This window comes from Chelonia mydas, chromosome 10, assembly GCF_015237465.2.
Source record: "Chelonia mydas isolate rCheMyd1 chromosome 10, rCheMyd1.pri.v2, whole genome shotgun sequence".
Classification (NCBI taxonomy): Eukaryota; Metazoa; Chordata; order Testudines; family Cheloniidae; genus Chelonia; species Chelonia mydas.
In genome coordinates, this window is record NC_051250.2 from 67,979,286 (window position 1) to 68,007,217 (window position 27,932).

General features: G+C 40.4%; 1 protein-coding gene across 1 annotated transcript in view; it reads left to right on the plus strand.

Annotated features, from left to right (window-relative positions):
• Positions 1 to 484: 484 nt before the first annotated feature.
• Positions 485 to 27,932, plus strand: part of CTXND1 (cortexin domain containing 1) — a 41,658-nt gene continuing 14,210 nt past the window's right edge. Inside the window, exon 1 of the mRNA XM_043523800.1 lies at positions 485 to 965. The gene's annotated coding sequence lies outside the window, so the exon portion shown is untranslated. The remainder of the gene's footprint in view (positions 966 to 27,932) is intronic.

Sequence of the window (27,932 nt, forward strand, 5' to 3'; positions counted from 1 at the left end):
TTTATCCCTAAGAGGTTCCCTCGAAGGCTGGAGTTGAAGGCAGAACAATGCAAGGAAAAACGCTACAGAGTCCACAATTTTTGCTGAAGTTAGCTAGGGAGATGAACAGTTGCACTGCCCTCATGATGCTCCCCAAACATTTCATAGCCACATGTGTCTCACTGGAAGGAAGTCAAGACTGCCTTAAGGACAAGATTTTTGATGCTAGTACCTGTTCTCTTCTCCAGCTTATTATTATTGTTCATTATTTCTGTTATTGTAGAACATCCCAACCCCACTGAAAGATCAGATCCAACTGCTCTAGGCACTGTACAGGCAAGTAAAATGGTGTCTGAAAGTTTAATTTGGGATGTTAATCCCAGAAGTTTTAAATTCCTGCTTCCCCCCTCAAATATACCATTCCCATGTAGATATTATAAAGTGTCAAATCTAGGAACCCCTTGGGCTTGTACTTCCCGGTATTAAAAAGGTTGGAATGAAATAACTTAATGCTCACTCAAAATCCTACAAATCTGGGCTAATGCATTTTAAATGTAAACCCCAAATCTCTCTGAAACATTGTGTTATGTTCCTTTATGCCTTCTATTGTGATACAGGATGCATACAAATTGCTCTGTAACAGACAACAAGACAGCATGAAGGCTGCCACAGCCCCTTTTGCCTTTAAAATTGTATGGATGCAGTGGGTATTGCTACAAAACCCTCTTAGCTGGTCTCAAAAGCTGCGCCTCTTCATTCTTTCATTACGAAGACCCAGTGGATTGCTTACTTAGCACACACCAGAGGCTATAGATAGGGCAAGCAGCCACTGCAGCCAGAAAGCCCCAGTACAGAACAAATGCCATTACCCTCAACATGCAGATACTTTGGAGCTGAATTGTGCAGAAGAGAGAAACCCTCCAGGTGACAAAACCATGTGTGGCTGAGAAGAACAGCCACTGCCACTCAGCTGAAAAAGCAATGCAGTAAGTGACTCTGATATTGCAGCAGGCACGGCCGGTTTCCTCCGATTAGTTAGGAATTGAAGATCCGCAGCTTTTTTTTTTTTTTTTAGAGAGAGAGAGAGAGGGAGAGAGAGAGAGAGAGAGTCTCTACAGTCCAGGAGCAGCGGCAGAGTTCTGTGAATGTCTCATAGTTCTCTTGATTCACAAACTGAGACGACCAAATTTAACTGATATGCATACATCTTACATGGTGTGTGTGTGTATATTGCAGAGGAGGAGCGTTTGCTGTATGGTTCTGGGCTGAACTAGTATTGTTAGCTTTGTTATGCTTTTCTATAGTCATTTTGACAGCGATTAACGGAGGGATGTCACTTAACATGATAGTGCACACCTCTATATTACATTATACATTGTAATTTATATGCTGGGGTGCAGGTTATTTTCCATGCTCTCACTTTAATGTTTAGATTTAGAGGGACTTTGACTGGCAAGTGTTAAGTTGTTTGTTGCAACTATCAATGTGAATGGACACAATAATTTTGATTTGAGTAGATAGGTCTAGTTTGTGATAAAATACTTAAGATAATTGGTCTAAGTAGCAGCTGATATTTGTAGGTAAATACTTGCAAGCAGTACTGAGTCATACTGTATCTTTGTGTTTTTATAAATTCAGATGTTCTTCTGATCCCACATTCTGCAGTAAGAGACTGTGTAATTTATAACATGTAGCTGAGTGATAGCATGATTTGAAGTTTAGTTTATCATGAGACAGAATTTGTTTCTCATTTTGCAAGTATTAGAAGAGGAGGAGTTTGGGTTATAATCATAGGCCTTCACTAGAAACTCAGTTAATCTTTAGAGGCAGATTCAACTGCACATCTTAAAATTTGTTAATTTAGGGCTAATTCTGAGCTGCATTTATTCTGTATTTTGTGGGGTTCTGGCTTTAGATATATTTGAATCTGGCTATTGCGGTCACCACTGCCATTTTGGGTTGTGAAAAAAAGTTTAACAAATATAAAAGGCATCATTTTAAAGAGTTAAAGTGTTACCAATTAATTCTAGTTAGAGATTCTCCAAACCATTGAGTCAAATGTTAACATTAAGCAGCTGTGAGGTCTTGTTAAAAAAGCCACTAAATTTAAACACTTAACTTTGGTCTAAGAGTTATTGTCTGAACTACTGGAAAATGAAGTTTCTCAGAATGTAAAAGAGAAAGATATCTGGTTCATTTACTTCATCATGTTAGTTCTGTAAAAATTTCAGTGTAAACCACTGTTTACTGGGAATTATAGTGTTCCAATGACATGACTGAAGTAAAATTTTTGTTGAAATATTTTATGCATGGATATTGTTTTAAGCATAGATGTTTTAGCCTTAGGCAAAAATGAAGAAATTGAGAAATACATTGAAATTACAATTGAGGGGTATCAGGCTTTTCTTCTCAGATGTAATGTACATAAATCTTACTGTTCCCTTCCCCCCCACCCCCCACACTTAAGTAGGCATACAGCTGGTTTTTAGATCTGCTCCCTCTGAGAAGGCAATCTAGAGAAATTTCTCCATCCAGTCTAGGCGGCCTGTGACATATGGTACAGTCAGGCTAAAGTCATTAAGATGACTAATTAATAAGTTAAAGTTATTCCTCAGTAATAGTACAAGAACTGTCAAGAGGGACAAATCTGCAATTAGAAGGGACTGCATCTAAAGCTACTTCTCCACTTCCCTGCCCCCTTCTGTTTACAGAACTTGATAGTGCTTCCAGCCCCTCTTGTCTAAGGCCCTGAGTCAAAGCCCACCAGAGTCTTTCAACTAATGTGTTTTGGATCAGGGCCTTTGTTACTTTGAGATCCTGTTATAGAAAATGAGTCCATAATCTCTGCATAGTTGTCCAGCAATGAACCTGGAACATTAAAGGGTTAAATGGCTAAAGGCCTTGAATGTGCCTTATAAAAGCTTAGTATCGGTTAACTATCCTGTATGAACAGTAGTTATTTCATCTATAGTGAGAATGCATTTAAGCACACCCAGCCTTGACACTACCACCAGACTCATTCTGTGGTGAACTTTGCTGAAAGTGAGACAGTTTTCCAAATGTTTTCCCTAAAAACAAAATTTGGGAGTGGGAAGACGAGAAAATGCAAATAAGAGCTGGTATTGGGAAGATCCTATATTTGTAGTAAGAAAAGGAGTACTTGTGGCACCTTAGAGACTAACCAGTTTATTTGAGCATGAGCTTTGGCTCATGCTCAAATAAACTGGTTAGTCTCTAAGGTGCCACAAGTACTCCTTTTCTTTTTACGAATACAGACTAACACGGCTGTTACTCTGAAACCTATATTTGTAGTGACAGTCACAGGAGGACATTGGATTCAAGTGACAATTACATGGAAGCATGAAAACTGCTGAGGGTCTTTAAGTGTCCTGAACTGTGAATTTAGAAGAGTTTTTCAGTGGTGATTGTTCAAAGTGGAAATAAATTAAATTGACATGTTAAATGTGAAATCCAATTAATCTGCCGTGTAGAATAAGAATATTGAGTGTAAGTGCTTTAATTTCTGCTTTGCATCCTTTAAGCACAACTTTAAGGGCAAACTTGCAAAAGCCCTGACTCATAGGCTGAATTAACTTTATCCCATTTACAACTTTTACATTGGAGAAAGATACAAAGGAATGTTTCCCAGGTTTAACTTTCATAATAGTTAATTGTAGTAATTGATCAGCATCATTTAAATCACTAATCAACATCATTTAAAGTAATCGAGTCACAGTAACTTTTTGAAGGATATTTTCCTGTAGCTATATCTCTTTACCACTTGTTTCATTTGCAGATGCACTGAAATAGATGCTCACATACAACATGAAATGTGACAGCACCATCCTGTGGCTGGTGAACCAAATATCTGAACCAAAACCTCCGATACAAAAAAAACACACCAAAGAGCATACAGCAGTTGGATCTATATGCTCAATAATTTCAAAGTGCAATTTAAAGGAGACATGTCCCATTTGCACCTGAAGCCAATGGCACAGAAAATGCAATAAAAATATATAATAGTCAGCATATTGTCAAGGGACATACTTGACTATATTCTAACAGTTTTTAATAGCATTTTTAGTAGAGCTGTCATTCTTCATTCCTGCAAGGATGAAGAATATTTGACAGTAATATGCCCTAAAACATAGCACACATTTTCCAACAAAATAAAAAAGGTGACAAACAGATTTCTCCCCTTCCCCCCCATTCTGTTATTCAAAGCTTCTGGATAGTTTAACTGTCTAGATACTCTTAAATGCGTATATTATTCTCATTTATGAAAGAAAATGACTTGGAACTTTCATTATTCTAGCCTGCTGTGATCCAGGGGTGATTTCAAATCAGACCCCTCCAGTGTATTTCGCAAAACATCTTCAAATACTCGAGCCAGTGCTTCAAGCATCATTTAGGAAGAAATGTAATTAAATATCAAAGGTAATTGTTTGATACTCCATATTAGCTACTGTTCACAACAGATGCGTTCCTCTCCCCGCACTGATGGGCAATATTTTTAGACAGCTGAAACACTGGATTTCACACACAAAGAGTCCCCAGACCTACAGTGCATGAAGAGCAGTGCACTATATTTGAGGAGGTTAAAAGGGTAAGATAGCAGTGTTTAGGAAGTGCTCTGACTGAGCGGATTTGTGCAGTTTTTTTTTAAAAAACAAAATTTACTCCTCCTTCCTAATGCAAGCATTAACATAGCTATAATGTAATGTATATACATCACTGCAACTGGAAGTGAGCCAAATGATACTAGCAGGACCAGAGTCAGGATCTTCCCCAATGACATACTCTGGGGCAACCAGGGAAGAGGAAACTAAACCACTAGATCAGAGGCATATTGGAGAAAGAAAAGCAGTTTGACTCCAGTCCTTTTCAACTAACTTGTACACGTTTGCCAAGTGACAATTGCCACAGGGATAGTGTGGAATCAAACAGGTTAATAATTGGTGGGTTGGGAAGGGAGCTGATCTCATGTAGTGAAAAAGTTACAGAATTGCAAACCCCCAAGCATTCAAACTCAAATCAGATTGTCTTAATCACATGATTTTAAAAAATACATTTTGCATTTTTTATTTGCCTTCTGGTTTTTGAACCTGTAGGATTTGTTTTCAAGCTTTTCTCCACAAGCCGGAGGTCTAGAAAATTACTTTAATTTTTTTTTAAATCATCACCCAAAAACATGACTCCAGAAGCTGGGGCATTAAAAAAAGCCACCATCTATCCCAAGACTCATAATAAAATTATGAAAGCTGAAAATGTAGAGTGAGATGATCCCTGTATTAAACAATTCACATTTACAGAAGTTTAAAGAGTCTCCCTTTTGCAGCTTTGCCTTCAAGTCTTTTAGCAATGCAAGAATCTCCTGTGATAAGAAACTATAGACTTTTCCTCTCTGCTTCTCCTGAGCCATCAGCTAATCCTATTTCAGGATCAGGACTGAAGTCGGCTATTGAGTTCACCTTATCAAAAGTTGTAATGACCTGCTCAACAAAGAACAGATAATGAGTATTTGGTCCTTATCTAAAGGATATTTTGTTACAAGATTCTTTTGCTACTTTTAAAAAGATCTCTTTCCTCTTCTCCCTTCCCCAACCACTTAGTTTTTTCCTTCAATGTGTTGACCAGACATCATTATCACCAGCTGTTCAGCTTACCTCTGCATTATGTGATCTACTCAGGCCACTTGCCCTCTATCATATCATACATATTACAGCATCAATGATGAGAGAGACAAGGAGGGCGAGGTAATTCTTTTATTGGACCAACTTCTGTTCGTGATATTAAATAAAATGAAGATTACCTCACCTGTTCATCTCTCTAATACCCTGGGTCTGACACAGCTACAACTACACTAGATTAATGATTGTCACTGGGTATGACAGCGTCTATATCTTTTGGGAAGAAGCAGATTCTCATTTGCAAAGAGCACCTGCCTTCAAATCATGTTCTCAGTGCTGAAATTTGTGTAGCAAGTTTTTTAAAGAAAAGAATGTCTGGAGAACAGCAACAGATTAATAAGCACAGTCCTGCAGTTAAGAAGTTTCTTACTAATTGCTGCTATAAAGGAGTTTATTCTCAGCACTGTGTGACCCTAGGGCTTGATCCAAAGTCCACTGATGGCAATGGAGAGATTCCCATTGTCTTTGGATCAGACCTTAGAGTTCCATTAAAAGTATATTGAGAACTTTTTTTTTTTTTAAGCAATTAGGAGCCATTTTCATCTGCAGAAATTATGCTGATTGTGGCTTGATCTGGTTGGGAAGCCAGATGTGGTATAGAATCTGATCTTGCAAACCCTTACAGACATGAGTAGCCCTTATTCACAAGTATCTCTGTTGACAAGAGTGGCCCTATTTGCAAGGCAATGTAACATTTGCAGAATACAGGTCATAGTGGGCTAAGATGTTACGTGGCATCCTAAATTTCCAGTGTTATTAGTACTATCAACGATTCAGTTTAAGCCTACTAAAGAAAAGCCATAGTACAAGCTCAGGACATTGTTAAAGTTCTTAATTTTTAAATTGATCTAACAACATATGACTTTAAATGTACTGTCTCTGGATATTTCGTGTACCAATGCTGCACAGTTAGGGACTTCAAATGAACTGTCCTTTAGACAGCCTTAGCTCTCTCACATTGCAGGCCACTGAAATCAGCCAGCAAGGGCATCTTTCTTTTATTAGCAAAATCTCAGTGTTTAAAGTTTCGGGGGGTAAGCACATAGTGTCTCCTAAAAGTAAAGAGGCATTTTTAAATCAGAAATCAGTGTTTTGAAAGGAAATAAAGCTGCATCTGTTTAAAAAAAACAAAAATGTTGTTTTTCAGTCAGGAATTGCCAAAAGGTAATTACTACTTTATAAAAGGAAAAGCAACATGTCACCTTAATGGATTCCAGCTGGATGTGTTTGTCTCTCATGAAGAAAGCAGCTGACCATTACAGCAGGCAGGTCAGGAGAAGAGTGACATTTGTGCACCGCTTCATCCCAAGTCTCCATGGCAGACCACAAAGTAGTCAGAGGAAAGGCTGATACCTCAATACCATTTGTTGCCCTTCTGGCCTCCAATGTTTCAAGGGCTAGGGTAGTCTTGCTCTATTCTCCCTGAGTGTGTTGAAACATGGCTGTGAGGTGGTGTTCTGTATAAAGTCTACAGGGAACATGACCACCAAGAAAATCCATCCACAAAAAACAAGAGCTAGAACGATAACATCTTGCAGTTTTTTCGTCCTAATCTTTCCTGCAGTTAATCCTTCAACTAGAAATGAGCCAGGATTAAACCACCTGGGTTGCATGGGTCTGTGTTAGATAGATATATATAAAAATAATGTGTGTGTGTGTGTATAACACACAGGCTCAATCTCAGCATTTCCTTTGGCTGTACAGCTAAAAAGCTATGCTACAGAGACAGCTGAGGATTCCCCCTGATCCAAAGAAACTGTCAAGTTATGCAAAGCTAGCGTTACTGGCTCTACACCATCCATTCCCTCGTCCACAAAATAGCAGGGGGCTATCAGGCATGCAAGCTGACAGAGTAAGATACACAAAGCTCTTCTAAATCCTTGGCAGGTGGCTTGCCTGCCTGCAGCTAGGGCAACTTTCAGCAACCCCCAAGCTGCTCTAAGTTCCAGCCACTTTTTCTCACATATCTTCCCAGCTGTGCAAAGGGAACATTCATTGTAGGGGGGAAAAGTGAAAGAAAAAAAAACAGAACCCCGCCCCCCCCCCAGCTCCTGGGTGAAATCTGGCTCCACTGAAGACAGCGGAAGAGCTGGTTAGAATGAAGTGAGCAGTTGTCTATTAAAAAAATGCAGCCTTTGCAATGACAGGACTGGTCACTGAAAGTTTGTTTTGGAGGGAAAAAACGGTTCAGACAATGTTGAAACATCCTGTTTTGACTAGTCATTCAAAGTGACTTTCAAAATTTTTACAATTTTGAGTTGTAAGATATAAGGTACCTTATACCTCTTTGAGGTCAATAGTTTCCTATCAGATTTACAAAAAACATGGCTTTAATGGAAGAGTGGATTCCGAAACTACAGTATTTCTGTGTTTGAAATATCTGGATCTGTCACAGGTGTATGGGCCAAAGTCTGGTTGCTCTATTTACCACTTTTAACAACTTTATCCATCTGTAGATAGAAAGGGGAGCTACCTGACCTATGGGTACACATTGTTATGTCACTCCAGTGCTCTGGGCTCAGAATTAAGGTTTATAATATAAAAACATAGGCCAAATTCTTCCCTTATAACATCCCCAATACTCCATTGGTGTCAATAGGGTCACATGGTTATATCAGAGGGCAGTATTGGGTTGCATTTTACTTCAGATGCATGTTGGTTACAGGTTAAAATCAACAGTCAAATAGAGGAAAAGCTTCCCCCTTTCCTCCCCCGACCCCAAAAAAATCTATGCATGAGATCTTCCTGCACTGACAGTCTGACTATAGAGCTTATTCTGGTAAAAAGCTTTCCTTCACATCCACACATGTATTCTTGTGGTTATGCATTATGTGAATCTTTATTTACTCTGTACAATAGATGGAAATACTTACCTTTGCCCTAAATCACTCTAACAAGGCTCTATTGGCCACTTCGCGTGCTGAATGAGATACCAAATGAGATGTTTTGTAATACACCTTCCAATGAAGCCGGGGCCTCCTAGTACACTTTGAAACCTTGGCCATTCGGAAACTCACTCTCCAGGAAGCTGCTGCAGAATCCATTCATATTCTGGCAGTAGCAAAGCAATTTAAACAAGCAGATTTGGCAGCTAAAGGGGAGGTTTTTGTGGTGTCAACACCTTGCTAAAATTGAAGATTGAAAGATCTGGCAAGGCGTATGAAGAAGTAATCTTAAATCTCCTATTTCCCATAGCCAACCTAGCTTAAAGAATTCTTTGAAAGGTTCCCCATACTCAGAAGTCACATGGGTAGATGAGTAACTCACAGCATTGCCTTTGCTCTAAGTTACTGCAATGCTCTCTCTCTAGTTGTAGACAATTTATTGAACCGTAATTTTTTTTTCATTGCTTTGTGACTGATTTCTGCATTCCCCACTACTGCCCAACAAAGATAATGAAACTTCAAACAACATAGCATACGGAAAATTAATGTGGGTAGCTTTGGAGGGGTTGAAAAGGAAGCAACTATGCCTGCTATTAGGTTATGCAAATTAAAACGAGTAATGCTAGCCATCATACCTCAGAGCATGGCCTCAGGATGGGGAAGTGCACTATTGCTTTGCTAATATTTTTGATATTTGCAGCTGAATTTTCCCCAGCAGATTTCCAGCTTGCACCAAGGAAATATTGCCTCAAGTTTACAGATACTCTTATTTATACATGGACATCTATTTGTAGCTTAAGCAAGCACCAGCAAAGCGTGAATGCCCAATGCTGCTCACAATTAACCGCAGAGAAGCAAATTACATTGGCACTGTAGGCAAGATTGTAAGTTGGTAACAATGGGATATTCAAGGAAATTAAAACCGTATAGCTAAAGTCACATTTGCTTATTTGCGTAGGGACTGGCATTTTTTCCTTCTTTGGCGATGTAATTTAATCATATTCATGTTTTGACACCTGGGGCCAAATTCAGAGGTCACTTAATTGACAGCATAGCTGCATGTTGCTAAGAAGGGCAGAAGGAGGTGTAGTAAGATGAGCAAAAACCAAGAAACTAGTAGATCCCCTCAGCTTACCTAACGTTACCTTACGTTCTCCCTATTATTGCTACATCCACTTCTTGCACTCAATGTACAAGTTACACATATTGACACTGACTTATCAATGTCTACAGTAATTTAGGCCACCATTTACATCACTTCTGAATTAGGCCGTTGGCATTTTCTATTTCATTGTGGCATTCCAATAATGGCCCACAGAACCACATGACAATTGGAGGATATCCAAGCCTGTGCTGATCTCAATTAATGAAATAGCACAAGGATTTTATGTACATTTCCCATGGAGCAACTGACCTTGCTTTAGGGATCAAGGATTCCTCAAAATGGTTTAGCAGCAGCTGGAAAAAAGTCTCCTGACATTAAAGGTTGATCAGTGTTACAAAAGAGCAACTGACCGATCACACAATAGACAAACTCCAGAAAATTCTGCTTCTCAGAAATAGGGACACCATTTATATAGTAGCATTCACAAAGCTGCTGTTATTCATTATGAACTTGAACTTCAATTTTCACAATTGAACATAAACACTAAACAATATGACATTCCCCCTAAACTGTACTGATTTCCTGAAACTGGTACAGAACACAGAAGTACAATATATGAATCACACTCTGCTTATTAGCCTAATTTGAAAGGACTCTGTGTGTGTGTCCATTCACCTTTGTTTGGTTAAAATAAAAGTTTGACCTCCGACCATAAATCAAAGCTTAAACCTCACAGCTTGTATGTTCCCATATTAACATTTGAGACAAACATTCTAGTTAAACTTGTCAGCAGTTCTATTACATACATCATTTTCTAGATTTTGTTCTCATACTGGCTGCATCTGAAACTTGAGGTCTCAGATTCCAGTTTATACATTTATATACATTTTTTAAGATCATGTAAACTTCCAACAATTAGCTATTATTTTGTAACATACAAAAACATACAAAAATAATCCTGAAAGCCAAGCCACAATTGTCACCTTGTGACGGCATTGTCCCGCTCCTGACTCTTTCCTAGCCACAAACTGCTCCAAAACCTTCTTCTGGTCAAACATCACATGCAATTTATTTAGTGTTCTTCCCACCATCCTTACAAACTTGTACAGCTCTGTATATACATACACTCCTTAGCTCACACTCCTTCGCTCAATCAGCCAAGGAAGAGGAGAGACAGATGGTATCTTTCTCCCTGGGAGATCTCTCCTGGCTCTGACTTCCAAAAGCCTGACAGTCTCTCCTTGCCTCCTGAGCACTTCCCAAAAGGCTAATTGGCCCAGAAAGTAGAAAAGGCACAGGAAGGCTCTCCTCAACCCAATATATCAACTGGGCACAGCTTTTCTCCTCAGGTTTATTTTGGGTAGATTTACCAGTAATCTGGAGATGATCCAGTAAACCGAGTGCTGGTATAACTGCTGTTGCCCAACACTGTCACACCTGAAATAACTAACGTTTCCTACCTGAGCACTGAATATTTCCATTTTGTTCTTATTTAACATAAAGTAGACTTCTTTAACTAAAGAAAGTTTCAAACCAGACATCCAACTAGCCAAGCTGAAAGTGCAAATTAGTTTTATTGCACATCTAATTGGAAATGCAGTTGCTATGGTCACAATGGAGACTATGACCCTTGAAACTTTCATAGAAATGTAGGGCTGGAAGGGACCTCAAGAAGTCAAGTCCAGCCCCCTGAGCCGAGGCAGGACCAAGTAATAAACCTAGACCATCCGTGACAGGTGTTTGACAAACTTGTTCTTAAAAACTTCCAGTGATGGTGATTTCACAACTTCCCTCGGAAGCCTATTCTAAGGCTTAACTATCCTCATTGTTAGAAAAATTCTTAATATCTAACCTGAATCTCCCTTGCTGCAAATCAAGCCCATTACTTTCCTCTGAAGCCAGCCCTTCTAGCCCATTTAGTTATTTTTCCAGCTTCTCAGTACTCCCCTCTTTCCCATTAAGGAAGTTACCATTAAAAAGACTCATGACAGTTAAGATGAGTTATGCACCTTATCATTTATGCATTAATGGCTATAGCGATCACCCACCTACTCTGTATTATCACCACAGGGATTATTAACCCTGGCAAGATGACAATTAGTATGTATCAACAAACTGACTTATGTTACTGAGCCATTTGACATACTAGCCGCACTTGGGTTTTCTTCAGCAATGGTTACAGCATCGATTTATAGAAAGACTTGTATAAGTATATATTTATGGCTAAGTTTTGTGGCAATATCAAGCTGGCTTCCATTTTTGTGCTCCCATTTCTGCATATGTAACTCAGACTATAAATGCACCTGTTTTATGCAAGCACAACCCTCATTTGCATGCACAATTCAGACAGATGGTTACCCCACTACCTGGTCTGGGTACATAAATGAGTTTTGCAACTGTAGAACATCTGCATAGTGAATTTTGCATGTACAGACAGTTGTATGAAGAAAAATGAAGGCCAGAACTGAAAATCTGACCTGTAGTGATGTATCCTCTAAAGTCACCATATGATAACATTGCTGGAGGTCGGTCTGGTTCACATGCTGTGTGCGGCAAGCTCCCGCGGGCTCTGCTATTAAAAAGAGCTTAAACTCTGTACTCACGTCTGTGCCTGATTTGTTTCCACATGACCCCAAAAATGACTTATCTATTCATGAACAAGAGTAAGTCACCTCATTTTGCTTGAATATTTTAAAGGCTTGTCTGTACTGCAGAGTTAACGTGAGTATTGCTCTAACTCAAATCTCATTCATATACCAAAACCTTTAACTGAAGTGTATTGGTGTTTTTAATTCAAATTGGCTGGTCCCTCAGGTGATATAGGCCAGGGGTTACCAAACTTTCTTTCTGAGGCCCTTCCCTACATGCTATCAAAACTCCACGGCTAAGCCGTGACATCGGTTTTTCTGCATATAAAAGCCAGGGCCAGCATAAAGGGGTAGCAAGCAGGGCAATGGCCCAGGGCCCCACGTCATGGGATGACCATCAAGCTAAGTTGCTCAGGCTTTGGCTTCAGCCTTGGGTGGTGCGGCTCAGGGCCCCTGGCTGCAGTCCTGCACAGCAGTGCTTTGGCTTTCTGCCCTGGGCCCTACAAGTCTAACACCAGCCATGTTTGGTGGACCCCCTGAAATCCAGACCCCTGATTGAGAACCACTGATATCGGCTACAGCTCAAGTCAGCACAACTCATCAGCAGCTAAGACTGCTCTGTGTAGCTGGAGTGTTATGCCTCAGTGTGGCTGCTCTCATTCAAGCTAGGCTAACTTAATGTGTTATTAAAGATCAATTTGTGGGTAGGAAAATATAGGATTGGGGTTCATTGGATGTCAGTGGGAAATGTAATGCAAATATAAGCATGTAATACTCAGGAGGAGTTGGAAAGTTTCAAGTAAGAGATGACCAAGTTTTATTTCTGGTTTTTTTATAGCCTGTCATGTCTGTTCTCTTTTTTAAAAAATTAGATTTACAGAAAGAAACTGATCAGAGTTTCTTTACCATGTATAGTGTCCAAACATACTTTGGAAGTATTCCATCCTCAAACAGTTACAACTAATAATCATAATTATATTGATGGGGATAGGGAGAAGACCCTAGTAATTCATGTATCTGGTCAATTAATGTTCAATATTACCCTAGTACTTATTTTTTGAATAAGACACCACATTTTAGAAATTCGCATAAAGAATGTTACAATGCCAGGGAAGACCAAAGCTGATAATCATGAAATATAGAGTGAGAGTGACATAGAAACGGTATCAAGCTAGGGCTTGACCCAGCACTATATTGTGTAATTTAGAGATTTTTCATAAGGGTTTATGAAGTTTTATCAATGACAAGGGGGCAGGGAAAGGGAAATGTAAGACCTCCAGATTTTAAATGCACAAAACTGGACATCTTACCCTGTAGGGACTGGGCTACAGCCTGAAACCCCCCTTTTTTGAACTGTTGCCTTTTAAATTGGTACGGTTGGTTACTCAAGGACTTCTGGGTTTTCCTTTAGGTAGATCATTTGGTTCTGGAGGCCCTGTATTAGTGCATCAAATTAATTAAAACTAAGACAAAAGACATTTTAGCAGACTTCAAAAAAAAAAAAAAAAGAACCATTTTGTAAAATGACCCAATCCTGTTTTGCAACTGTAATACAAAAATAATAGTGAAATACAGGAGTCTAGCTGGGATAGCTATTGATTGGATAAATTTGAGGAACTTCTTTGTCACTCAGTCCATTGGTTTTATATTCACAGATTCTAAGGCCAGAAGAGATTACTGCAGTCATCTGGTCTGACCTCCTGTATAACACAGGCCATAGGACTTCCCTGAATTCATTCCTGTTTGAACTAGAGCAAATCTTAGAAAAAAGATCCAATCTTGACAGAAAATCTGCCACTGGCAACTTTTAACTCCCAATCTTTGGAAAGTTGTTCCAATGGTTAATTACTCTTGCTGTTAAAAATTTACACTTTTTTCCAATCTGAATTTATTCTAATTCTATGATCCTAACACAAGGGAAACCAGACTAATAAGGCAACTAAAAAGAGAAACTCAGTTTGGGCTAGACCTTCTAGACAATCAGTGGGGGTTTCCGCCCCCCCCGAAGTAAAGTGCTTTTTGTACATAAGACATGTCAATCTGCTCATTCAGATGAAGAGCTCTTTGCTCCTTGTGCATTATGTACATGAAAGTGCATCATCTTGGCTAATGGTATATCAATCAGATATTATCTATGCTTTGTATAGAACTGTTAGATGCTACGCCAAAACAAACCTTTTACAAACTGAACATGATCAGAGTTCTGACAGCTCGATTCCCAACGGTATATTGACAAGCTACTAATCTATTTGAAGACAGAATGTAATTGCACGATTAATCTTTTGAATCAAGCACCACACTTTCAATAGTCTGCTGAAGTAGCAAAGAAAAAGCCTGACGGTCTGAAGCACAGGTCTGGAATCAGAGCTCCTTTCAGTAGCCTGAAACAGTAGCTCTAACAGCACATTTGATATAGAATCCAGGTGCTTACAGCATAATCCTCATCGGAGACGACAGAATATCTGTACACATTCAGAGTGCATCAGCAAGGAAGCAACTTGCAAGCGTGGACAAGAGTCCAGACTCTGTTGCCCTTGGTGCAGAGTGGAGGGGGGGGAAAAAAAAAAAAAAAAAAAAAAAAAAAAAAAGAAGAAGTGGTGTTAATCCATCTTTGTGCCCACCCCACCCGCAACTGAGCACTCATGCCAGGGCTGGGCTGGCAGCTATTAGAGCAGCTTGAGGCTGCTTGTCTTCACTCCAGCCACAGCCCCCAAGGGCTGTTTTAGCAGCCAGGGATCATAGAGAAAGATGTCCCAGCCATGCCTCCTTTCTCCCGAGCCATGTCCCACACGCCAGGGGCAGGAAGGGAGAGTGGTGCATAAGTCAATATGGTGGCTCAATGTCAACCACAGATTCCTTAATGCCTGGGGAGTCTGCAAGGTGCTGAATCTGTCCCCACAGAAAGCAATCAGAGAATTGACTTAGGGCCAGATCTTAGCCCTTGCTCTGATGGCACAAAGCAATGTTTTAGTTGCTTGGGCAGTTTTCACAGGAAATTCTTGATTGCTCTCTATCATCTGACTAGATATAAGACAGAGTCAGTGTCCTCTGAAAGGCAGCAGCAGCAGTTCCTAGAATGGTAGTGCAATGCCACCAGATTAACATTTGCAGTGCTATGGTACAGTGGTTTTGAACTTCCCTTTGGGAATCTTAGATATATCCTGCAGACCTCCAAGAGTCCACAGACCACAGGTTGAAAACCATTGCTATAGTATAATCACTATATATATATAGTGTGTGTTTGTGTGTGTGTGAGAGAGAGAATTTGGCTTCTATTCTTTTTGGCAGAGTAATGTGATCTTGCACTTTAACACAATTAATCAATTTGGGGGAGGGAGGAAGGAGGAGTGGCCGAGAAGAAATCACACATTAACCAAGACAGTCTCTCTGTGACTAGATTAACAACATCATCCCATTTTATAGCTGGGAAAATGGAGGCAGACAGAGATGAAAGTACTGGTCCAAAGTCACATGAATTTTGTGGCAGAGCTGGGAATAGAATCCAGATCCTCTGCCTCCTAATCCTGTTCTTTCACCCCCAAGGCCACTGTCTCCCATGCTCATGTTGTCGTTACCTAAAGGACTGACATGGAAAAATTATGTTGCTCCAGGGAGTTGTACCCATAGTTTACTTTTAAATTCATGTCACATTTTAAATCAGTTACAGTGGAAGATTTCAGAGATTGATCTGAAGTTATTTTTCTGGTCCTTATACATAAGCACATCACAGCATAATCATCCAATACAAATCTATGGCATCAAAGCTCATTTCACACTATGGATTTGGGACTGCAGATCTTCATGCCTATCTTGCACCCAGTGTGACTGCACAGCCAGGTGCTTGTACATGCAAATACCAGCCAGCTCTTACATAGTGCTTTAGAAAGTGACCCAGTAAGACAGATCATTGCCATTACCGTAAATTACCGCAGTTGTGGCATTACATACTTCCTTTTTTAAAAAAATGGACCTTGCCTTTCTAAAAGCTTGGCCCTCACTCCTTTTTTATTAGTTTCAGACATTGCTCTGTGGAGCTGGAGAGGTTTTGTGGGGGAAGAGATGGTGGTTGTGTATCCTGACTAGGCCGAGATTTCTTTTTGGAGGTTGTGTGGCCAGGAACACTGCTATTATTTAGTACCACAAGGCTTTAACGTACAGATTTAACAGATGGGAAACAGACATAAAAAGATTAGGAATGCATGTGTTGAAAGAAAAAAGAAAAAAAGACTGCAAGTCTACACAAACCCAGGACCCTTCTTGACTGAGCCCTCTACTCTAACCATTAGCTCATACAGACTTTCACCAGATCTTTCTTAACATGCAAAAGAGAATATTTGCAATCTGATGTGTTACACACCTGCAGAGTCAGAGGCCAGAGGGGTCATTTATTCTCAAATACTTATCAGGTTCCTTCATCCCAGCCAGCGCCGTCAAGTAAATGCAATGCATTTCCCTTTTATTACAAATGGGCCAAAGCCTTTCAAAGTCATCTGGCTTCTCTCTGAAGGAGAACGCAATCCATCCCACTGGGAGACAGCTGAAAATATGGTTTATCCAGATACTAACTGGATCCTCACCAACAGGATGCTTTTGTGCAGTAGTCTCTATGGGACTGTATAGAAGGGTTGTCTGGAAATGATGTGGCCCAATTTTCTGTGGTGCTGAGCACGTGGTAAGTTCCCCCGTCTGCATCTCTGAAACAGAGCATCTCAGACCATAGTGATTATCATGGCAACTTAAAGTGTGTTTGCCCGAAAAGATACCAGACAGGAAATAGTAATGAAATTCTTATGTCTCCCACTGCCAAAGCACCATCAGACTTAGCTAACAAACAGCTAAGAGATGACCAGCCAATATAAGAGGGGACAAAGAATAGCTAGACGATTCTCTACGGGGTTTTGCCTGACACAAAGTATCTGCTCTCTAATAACTTCCTAAAATAGCCATTTATGTCAGATAGCCCATTGCAAGCCATTTTGGGGGACTCTTGCTTCTGTTTCTAGTCTGCAATGCCCCTTTTCCTCTCATTCTTTAGGCCAGTAGAGAATTTATACCTTTAACTAATAGATTGTTTTGCCCGATGTTTGTTTGGTTTGCCCTCGTGATAAGTTTGTAGCACTTGTCTGTGTATCTGGGCTTTTTGGCTATTCTTTTGTACTGGGAATTTTTGCACAGGGCTTAGATACTGGTTCTGGGTGTCATATAGTTTACCTTGATAAAAATGTATAGTATTGCCCTGATTCTCAGGCATGCCTGTATTGAAATATAGTACGGTATAAATGCTTATGTATCTTACATGGTCAGCCATCACAAAGCCATAGTGTCTTTGCACTGTAAAACCCTTGCAGATTTGTTCCAGATTAAGAGCATTATATACACACACATACACTTCATAAATGTAGCTTTTTAAAGGTAAAAATGCAACAAATTTGCCTCCTGGGAGAAATGCACTTTTTGTGAGAGAATTTGGGCTTTCATCCACCCAGACAGATTTTTCACAGGAAGAAAAAGGTGCTCTGCCCATAAAACATACCTTGCATTTCTGTAAAAATATTTGAAGCGTGAGAGGAAAAAACACATCTTGCTTTTTTTCTTTTCCATCTTTGCCTGCAGGGAGAAATTTCCACATAGTTCTGCTTACAGTTCTCCGAGCACTGATTAATTGGTAAAACGTCACAAAATGAGGACAACCAATACTTGCCTCATTCTGTAAAGTTTAAATAGGATGGAGCAGTGGTTTTCAACCTCATTGGCAGACACCTGCTCAGGGTCACATAATAGCTGCACAGCATTTACAAGCCTTGGTTTAAAGGCCAAATCCATTTATTTCTCTAGGACTTCCTGTATTGCCACTCAATATGTTTAAAGGCTAAGTGTACGTTGAGGGTTATCAGCCTTCCTTTCCTGACAATATGTATTCTGCATTAAGACATCATTAGAGGATGGCTATTCAAATCCATCTAATCTCTAGGCATCAGGTCTATGACTTGGCAGTTTGATAGCACCACACAAGAGGATCTCAAAGCCCTTTACAAAAGCACAGAAGTTAAGCCCTACAAGTATTAACATTAAAAAACAACACAGCAACAGCCAGTATTGCTGCAGAAACATATGGTCACATTCATGCTGGAAAGAGATACACTGCACGGTTCCCCCAGTCTGACCTATGCAGAAGACCACTTCTTCCTGGGGCTGGGAGGGACTGGTGTGTCTACCATTGTTCGTCAATGAGCCCTTTGGCCACTTCAGGACAATATAACGAGTCCAAGCCAGCCCTCCTCAGCTGGAAGGACGGTGACATTAATGGAATTAAGTACAAAAATTAAAATATTTAGGGCTCCGTTATAGGTGTGAGGCACCCTGAGAAAAATATTTTTTTGGAACTCAGTCTCTGCTTGGCCTGTCTTTGTCTCTCTAAATGCACATTACAATACCCCCCCTCCCCTCCCTCAACCTACCTTACCAACATACCTTCCAAATTGTCTTTTGGGGTAGAGGGTAAATCATGAGTGCTCATATCCCACTCCATACACTACTGCTAATCCATGATTTTCATTATTCTTTTGCTTTACTTTGTGAGGCTTTAGACATTTTCAGGTTCATCATGAAGCAGAAGTTTGACCAGGAGTTATCTAGTGGTGAACTAAAGCTTGGAAGATGCTTGTTCTCCAGAGTTTGAGATTCCAGCCATCAGCTTTTTAGCTCTAATCAGTAGATCTTCCTAACTCAGGAACATTTGAGTAGCCTGAGAAATGGCTCACCTTGATCATCACTACAAAAAGGTCTGTCCCCCACCCCGTCCCACCCCGCTCTCCTGCTGGTAATAGCTCACCTTACCTGATCACTGTTGTTACAGTGTGTATGGTAACACCCATTGTTTCATCTCCCCACTGTATTTTCCCCTGAATGCATCCAATGAAGTGAGCTGTAGCTCACGAAAGCTTATGCTCAAATAAATTTGTTAGTCTCTAAGGTGCCACAAGTCCTCCTTTTCTTTTTGCGGATACAGACTAACATGGCTGCTACTCTGAAACCTGAGATCTAATGTAATTACCAGTAACTCCTGGAATCTTTGCTCCGTTGTTGGGCTAAACAACATTTAGCTAACAGTGCCAAGTGCTTCATAAGTGAACGAAAGAGGATCAGCTATTTGATCTATTTAAGGGGTGGGGGGTACTCACTAAATTGCAACAACCAAAGTATTTTAAAAAATATCTTGAATCATCTTCCAAATAAAGATTATGTGACCGAAGTTTCTCAACATTAAAAGTCAGAGAAAAACGTTGGTACAATACAAGCCTTTAATGCTTTCTCCAGGCTGATTTATGTGTTCATCAACTCTTTGGGCAATCACAAACGATCTCTTTAATCTTCAAAGGAACTATCAACTGCTAGTAATTTATTATATAGATTTGTTAAAACAAAATGTTCTGAGGAACACTTCTCTCTTGTTCATATACAAATGATTTCAAAAGCAGATTAACTCATGAAAATGTGATTACTCAAACTGATCTGAAGCTTTTTGAAGTACCAGTGTATGAATTAGTTCTGACTGGAGAAAGGGACAAAAAATTAAGAAAAGTTAAAAACAAACCAACCAACCAACCCACCCACCCAGAGACACCTTACTTTATGCTACAGGTAGACAACAACAACAAAAAAAAAAGGAGTACTTGTGGCACCTTAGAGACTAAAATTTATTTGAGTAATCAGGATCACAGGGTGTCTGTGCTACTAAAATAGAGTATTGATTTCCTCCTGAAAGAATTTTAAGTATAAAAGGACAATTAGGTTTTTTTTTTTTTTAACGGAGGCAGCAATTAAAGAATTGCTTTCTAGTAGGGCTGTCAATTAATCGCAGTTAACTCACGCAATTAACTCAAAAAAATTTATCGCGATTAAAAAAAAGAATCACGATTAATTGCACTGTTAAACAATAGAATACCAATTGAAATTTGTTACATATTTTGGAGGTTTTCTACATTTTCAAATATAATCTATTTCAATTACAACATAGTATACGAAGTGTTCAGTGCTCACTTTATATTATTTTTATTACAAATATTTGCACTGTAAAAACAACAAAATAGTATTTTTCAATTCACCTCATACAAGTACTGCAGTGCAATCTCAAGATCATGAAAGTTGAACCTACAAATGTAGAATTATGTACAAAAAAACCCCCTGCATTCAAAAATAAAACAATGTAAAACTTTAGAGCTTACAAGTCCATCCAGTCCTACTCCTTGTTCAGCCAATCAAGTTTGTTTACATTTGCAGAAGATAATGCTGCCGGCTTATTGTTTACAATGTCACCTGAAAGTGAGAACAGGCATTTGCATGGCACTGTTGTAGCTGGCGTCTCAAGTGCCAGATGCGCTAAAGATTTATACATCCCTTCATGCTTCAACCACCATTCCAGAGGACAGGCGTCCATGCTGATGATGGGTTCTGCTTGAAAATGATCTAAAGCAGTGCAGAACAATGCATGTTCATTTTCACTATCTGAGTCAGATGCCACCAGCAGAAGGTTGATTTGCTTTTTTGGTTGTTTGGGTTCTGTAGTTTCCGCGTTGGAGTGTTGCTCTTTTAAGACTTCTGAAAGCATGCTCCACACCTTGTCCCTCTCAGATTTTTGGAAGGCACTTCAGATTCTTAAATCTTGGGTCGAGTGCTGTAACTATTTTTAGAAACCTCACATTGGTACCTTCTTTGCATTTTGTCAAATTTGCAGTGAAAGTTTTTGTTCGTTTTAAGAACACATGTGCTGGGTCACCCTCAGACTGCTATAACATGAAATATATGGCAGAATGCAGGTAAACAGAGCAGGAGACATAGAATTCTCCCCCCAAGGAGTTCAGTCACAAATTTAATTAATGCATTTTTTTTTAAAATGAGCATCATCAGCTTGGAAGCATGTCCTCTGGAATGATGGCCGAAGCATAGGGTGACCAGATGTCCCATTAAGTATCGGGACAGTCCCTATTTTAACCCTTTGTCCTGCATCCTGATTGATGTACGATTGGGACCCCATTTGTCCCGATATTCAGGTAAGGAGGCGAGAAGCGCCAACTCCGTAGGTGCTCTGGGGCTGGAGCACCCATGGGAAAAAATTAGTGGGTGCTCTGCACCCACCAGCAGCCAAGATCCCCCCTCCTCGCTTCCTTCTCCCCCCCCCCCCCCAAGCGCACCACATCCCTGCTCCTCCCTCTCCCTCCCAGCACTTCCACCCCCGCTGCCAAACAGCTCTTTGGCAGCACTTAGGACTTTCCGGGAGGGAGGGGAAGGAGCGGGGATGTGGTGCGCTCAGAGGAGGAGGTGGAGAAGAGGCATGAGCATGGACTTGGGGGAAGGGGGTGGAATGGGGGAAGGAAGAGGCAGTGGGGAAGTTGGCGCTGTAGACAGTGAAAAGGCGAGCAGCGAGCCAGTGGCGGGCAGGGAGGGTGAAGAGGTGAGCGATGGGCCAGCGACAGGCAGGGGGTGTGAGGAATCGAGCAGTGGGTAGGGGACTGAGGAGGGATGCAGCAAGCCAGCAGTGGGCCGGGGGATGAAGAAGGGCATGGTGGCGGGGGGGGGGGGGTGGGGGAGCTGAGACCTGGGGCAGAGCCTTGGAGGAGCGGGGATGGACTGTGGGCAGGACTGATGTCACCCCAATGTGTCCTGATATTTTACTGTTGTGATCTGGTCACCCTACCGAAGTATGAAGAGGCATATGAACATTTAGCGCACCTGGCACACAAATATCTTACAACACCAGCTATAACAGTGCCATGCAAACGCCTGTTTTCACTTTCAGGTGGCACTGTAATTAAGAAGTGGGCAGCAGTATCCCCCATAAACGTAAACAAACTTGTTTCTCTTAGCAATTGGCTGAACAAGAAATAGGACTGAATGGACTTGTGGGCTGTAAAGTTTTGTTTTTGAGTGTTTTGTTTTTGAGTGCAGTTATGTAACACAAAAAACCCTACATTTGTAAGTTGCATTTGCATGATCAAGAAACTGCAGTACAGTACTTGTATGAGGTGAATTGAAAAATACTATTTCTTTTGTTTTTTACAGTGCAAATACTTGTAATCAAAATATAAAGTGAGCACTGTACACTTTGTATTCTGCATTGTAATTGAAATAAATATATTTGAAAATGTAGAAATCATCCAAAATATTTAAACTATATTGTATTCTATTATTGTTTAACAGCGCAATTAATTTTTTTAATTGTTTGACAGCCCTACTTTCTAGGCACTGAAAAGTTAGTCTGGATCCAACCACAGTATTTCACTTCCATTAAATACTTACTATCTCGGATTATAAAGTTGAATTATTAGGAATATTATGGTAGGATTAAGTGTCCAGTCGCCTATTTTATAGATCTGAAGTTTAAATTAGTGGTGAATTCATTTGACATGCATCTGGGGACAAAACTGAGAAAAGAGATCAACTATTTGAGCAATTTTTATATTAGCTGATGAGATTACAGTTACTTAAAAAGTTCAGGGGCAGGACTGGCCCTGGGGTTTAGCATCAACTGAGAATCTGAATTTGAGTGTTGAGTCCAGTCTCTAATTCTATGGCCCAGCAGAGGTTAGAAGCATTAAAGGAGGCAACACACTGAGTTCCTAGCCAGAGGAGCAAATTGTGATACACATGAGAATCCCCTTTGAGTGGACGGTGGCACTAATGCACTCAGGAGGAGCTGTATCTAATCCTCTTTGGTTGATATCATGGGATCTTTGAGGGGGAAAAATAAAAACAGGGGAAAAACATTTCCTGAACTGGGACAAAGTCAAAGACTTCAATTTTCACAAAATAAAAATTAAAATAAAAAATTCAGAACATCCTTTTTTTTAAAAAACTGTAATTGGCTTCCATTTCGAAACAGTTATTTAGAGAAAACTTTGAAGTGAAACATGAACAATTTCAAACTTCTTTAAAAAAAACTGAGCCAAAACATATGGAAACTGACCCTTTTCTGCAAAGAAATTAATTTTCAACTAATTGGTGTTTTCCAATGAAAAATGTTTTTGGGAGGGGGTGGGGGACGAGGGGAAAAAAAAAAAAAAAATGTCCAGCCAGTTCTAAAAGGCAGCCGAGGAAATGGGGAAGATTCCAGAGACCTATTAACTTATAACTTTATCTTTCACTCTGGATGAAACATTGTTTACAAAAATACATCAAGAATGTTGGATTTAAATAAAATCCCCATTTTTGTACCAGGGATGTTCTTTTGGGGAAAAGTTGGATATGAATAAAAATGGAGTTTCTCCTTTAAATCAGGGGGATCCGGACCGAATGTCCCCTCAGTCTCTTGCTACAGAGTCCCTGCCGTGTAATGGAAATCGGTAACATTCACTGTGCATGTGCAAAGGAGGTTTTTTGGGTTTTTTTGCAGGCGACCTAGGTGACAATAGAACTGCTTCCAGGTCTGTGTGGAAGTGAATCTGATTAGCGTCTACATGCAGGTAAAGCCGTTGTGAGCACCAACGAAACTTTAGGTACATTCACAACTGGGACTTAGACCCACATTACTGGAATGCTAACATACGATTGAAAGCCTCATATCTGGAAGGTATGGATGCAATTGTATTTATGAAATCCAGTGTGGTTTCCCTGTCCTCCCCTCCCTGTACACTGCCTATATTTTATTACAAGAAATGAGAGAAAATTTTCTGTTAAACAGGGAAGGGAGCGCTGGGTACAAAGGGCAGTTAGGAATTTGTCTGATGGACTAATGACACCGGGGAGCTTAGGGGATGTGCATGCACCCACTAGGACAGATTGCTTCTGTTGCTTGGGGATCGTTGCAAAATGGGTCTTTCCCCAGGCCTGAATATGATCTGCATGTAATTGGATATTCCGTTAAGCAGAATTACTTCTGATCAAAAGCCTGTGTAAGTGACACAGTCCATTTCCAGCTGGAGGCTGAGCAAACCATCTTGGATAAAATTAAGAACGGCCCTTAATCTTCATCAAAAAACCAGAAACAAGCCATTCTGAAGTACAATCAAATGTTTTCATGCACTCTTGGATGTTCTGGATGCAGCCAAATTAAGGGCTCTAAAAGCTCTCAGAGGAAGACAGGGACAATTCCACATACTGTTATCAGTCATGTAAATACAGAATCTTAGATCAATATACTGTGGGTCTCAGTCCCCTCACTGAGGCCAGCATGTATTCAGAGTAACTCCACTGAAGTCAGTAAAGCTACACACCAGAGTAAGAGCAGTAGAAATAGAAGATAAACTGACCTTGTATCTAGTCTCAACCTTTATCTTTTGCTTGACTCCCATCAGCATCCCTTCTCCTTGCTTCATTAGAATAGAATATAGGTGTTTTATGTGCTTGGTGACTGCCCAGAAAGATACAGCTCAAGCCCCAAGCATCTGTTTGGCTACACCACAGTCCAGATATCTCCCTGAGCCATCCCCCTGAATTGCTCTCACAGCAGACTCTCCAGCCAGCTCTCAGCAGTGAGCAGAGTCTAGAAGAAAACTGAGGCAGAGCTATGAAGAATTCTATATACCTCACTTGACATGAGAGTGAGGCAAGCCCAGCAGGCAGCCAGATGAAAATGTCAAATTTCTTCCTTGCTGCAGCTATTTAAGAGCCATTTATTAAAATGAAAGAAATTAAGACTAAAAATAAAACAGCTGAAAGAAACTCATAACAGCTCATTGGGTGTTGATAAATCTCACACGCACAGTGCTTTCAGCTGCCAACAAGATGGAAATTCATGTTTAGATTTCTATGAAAACACTAATTAACCACAGTAGGCACTGTTAATGTTTATGCAATCCACCTGTAATGCATTCTTACTGGGGGAGGTCGTTACCATATCAACTTTATTAGGCCTCAAGCAGCACTTATTTTGAATGATTAATTTTTCTTGCCTGGATGAGAATGAGCATTGTCCAGATGCAACTCTTGCTGCACTGTGGGGGTGAGGCTGTTTAAAAGCTGATAGAGAAATTTCATTAATACTGTTTCCTCTGTGTGCTTGTCTGTAAGACATTAGGTCATTATACAAAAAATGCCATCTCAATTGTGGCAGTCCTCTAAGGAAGAGCAAGCTGGGGAATATCTTGCCTTCAATGAAAATAAAGGCAAAACTAAGCAGCTTTGGCCAGATTCTCACCTGGTGTAAGTCAGCATTGCTCCCAATATCTTGATCCTAGAGCCATACTCTGACATTGATTTTGTTTGACCAGATGATTTCTGTGACTCCTTATTTTGCCTCACGCAGTAGCGTCACAATGGCTTACTGTGTTGCACCTTGAGAAGGTACTGCACAGAACTTGCAGCCTGAAGCCACCATCACCTTCCCACCCGCAGGCTGCAACAGGCAAGAGCTGTGCCCTCCCAATTCAGGGCTGCTCTCCAACTCCTGGCATAACAGACAGGGCCCCAGCCTGGTCAAAGCTGGGGACCTGTCTGCAAAGCTCATTTATCCTCGGGTTTGAGGGCAGTTAACGGAGCACAGATCTTATTGTATGGGGTGAGGAGTTCCACTGGAATTCATGGAATTTGATTCATAAGGAAGTCATTTGTTTTCTGGATTTCCCTTTCATTTGTTCAGTGTTTTCAGCCAAACAGTCAGACAATGACTGACTAGGTATAGTCATTTACTGCAATTCAAAGGCTAGTGTTTCATAGACGTGCAGACTGTTTTACTGATTTCCCTCCCCTAGGGCCCCCCCCCCCCCCATGTGTGCCCACTGTTAGCCGATTGGCTGTATCCCTAAATTAGAGCCAGGCATCCACCAATCTGATTGTCTAACACCCCTTCTATTTCTATACTGTCCACTGGAAAGGGCTAGTCTCAATATCATTGAGTTTGCCTGACAGATTTCAGAGAGCCAAACTGGGGCCCATAAGGTATCCCTGTATCCCCTGCAGTATGGGTAGCCAGCACAGGGAACAGTGTAGAGAAAAGAAAGAACAGCCTCCATGGGGCTGCTACATCCCTTTCCATGCATGTAGCAGTTAGTGGGTGGGACATTCTCCCCCCAGTCCTACATGGTGGGGAAAGTAGCCTATCATATATAGGGCTGGTACAAGGATCTTCCCCCTGGAAGAGAGGGAAAGCAAGCAGCAGATTGTCACAAGTGCACAAAACCATGACGAGCCCCAAATTTGAACCAATCCAAGTTCGTACATTTCTGTATTCCCAAATCACATTAACTGTTACTCTCAGCCTATGGGGTGTTCTCTTTTGAAACTGGAGAGTTATATTCTCTGGGGTTGAAAGTCACCCTAGTGCAATGAGCCACACCAAGCCCCATTCATCACTGAAGCCCTCAATCAAGGCTATCTTTAAAAATTCAGCTATTTAGAAGCTATTAATTTTACTCTAGGTTAATTGTATCCTACACCATGGTGTTTACATTTGTATACCAAAACACTTTGAAGTTGATCTATTCCCTCTAGTTATTCTCTTATCTTCTAGTTTTTAAGGTACTCAGATGTTCATGAATTAGGACACTGCTGAGTTTTCATTAGGCTTTTTTTTTTATTATTAAGTTTTGTTCTGTCCTTTTCTTGCCCTAGGTTCTCTTAGCTGGCATAGTTCACACGCACATCCATTTTGCTGCTGTAATTGAGAGCACATCCTGTGAAGTCTACCCTAATCAAGCAGACCTCCTCTCGTGGATCAGTACACTAGCCATAGTCTTTGGATTGGCATCAAACGTGGCCCCAGGGAAGCTCACAGTGAGTTTGGGTACATGTCTGCCATTTTACTACAACATAATTATGGGGAGTTTCACTTTGGACATGAGTTGACCCACATGAAGGAGCCAGAAAACACGTTTAGTTCACTAAAGTCTCAGTTAATCCTGTACATAGTCAAGGAGTCTGTTGCTGCAGATCCTGTATGATACCTGCAATGGTTAAGCCAATTCAGAAAAGCAGTTGAGCATATGCTTAAACGGTATTTAAACATGGGCTGAAGTGCTTTGCTGAATTGGGGTCTTAATGGAAGGGCTGATGCCACTGCTCTTCCCCTTCCCCAGGCAATGATATAGAAGATGGTAGTTACTGTGTATTGTAAGTTGGCAGTCTGATTCAAATAGGAAAAAGCAGGGGCAGCAGCAGGATACCAATAGTAGCAATGATAAGTCTGATGTTTCCACATCAGCACAGAGCTCAACCAAGGGAGCAGAATTCAGAGAACTGAAATTTGTATCATTTTTAGGATTTCAATGAACGTAGCTGTCTGCGGAATGCTTTGACCAGTGGAGTCAGTGAAATACATTGGTCATGAGACTTTGCTTTTTCCATGTTTGTATTATAGAATAAATCTATTAACTGATACAAGAGAAATAAAAAACATAAAACAGTCATGTAAAGCTTAGTTTCCTGCTAAGGAACAGTAGGAGACAAGACTGATTTTATGTACTGGAGAGTTCATCAGTACCAGGTCAGCAATAGAAAACAGGCAAGTGAGAGATGGTAGAACAAATGAGCTTATTAAGACCCTGATCCTGCAACAGTATTGCTAGTCCAAAAGAAATCACTAATCATTAGTCAGGCCCCATAACTCCTGAGATTGGCAGAACAGTAGGAAACTTCAAAAAAGTTGGGTGGTTTTTTGTTTGTTTTTTTTTATTTGCCTTCTGGTTTTTGTACCTTTAAGATGCATTCAGGTCACATTTTCAAGCTTTTCTCTGCAACTCCGAGGTCTAGAAGC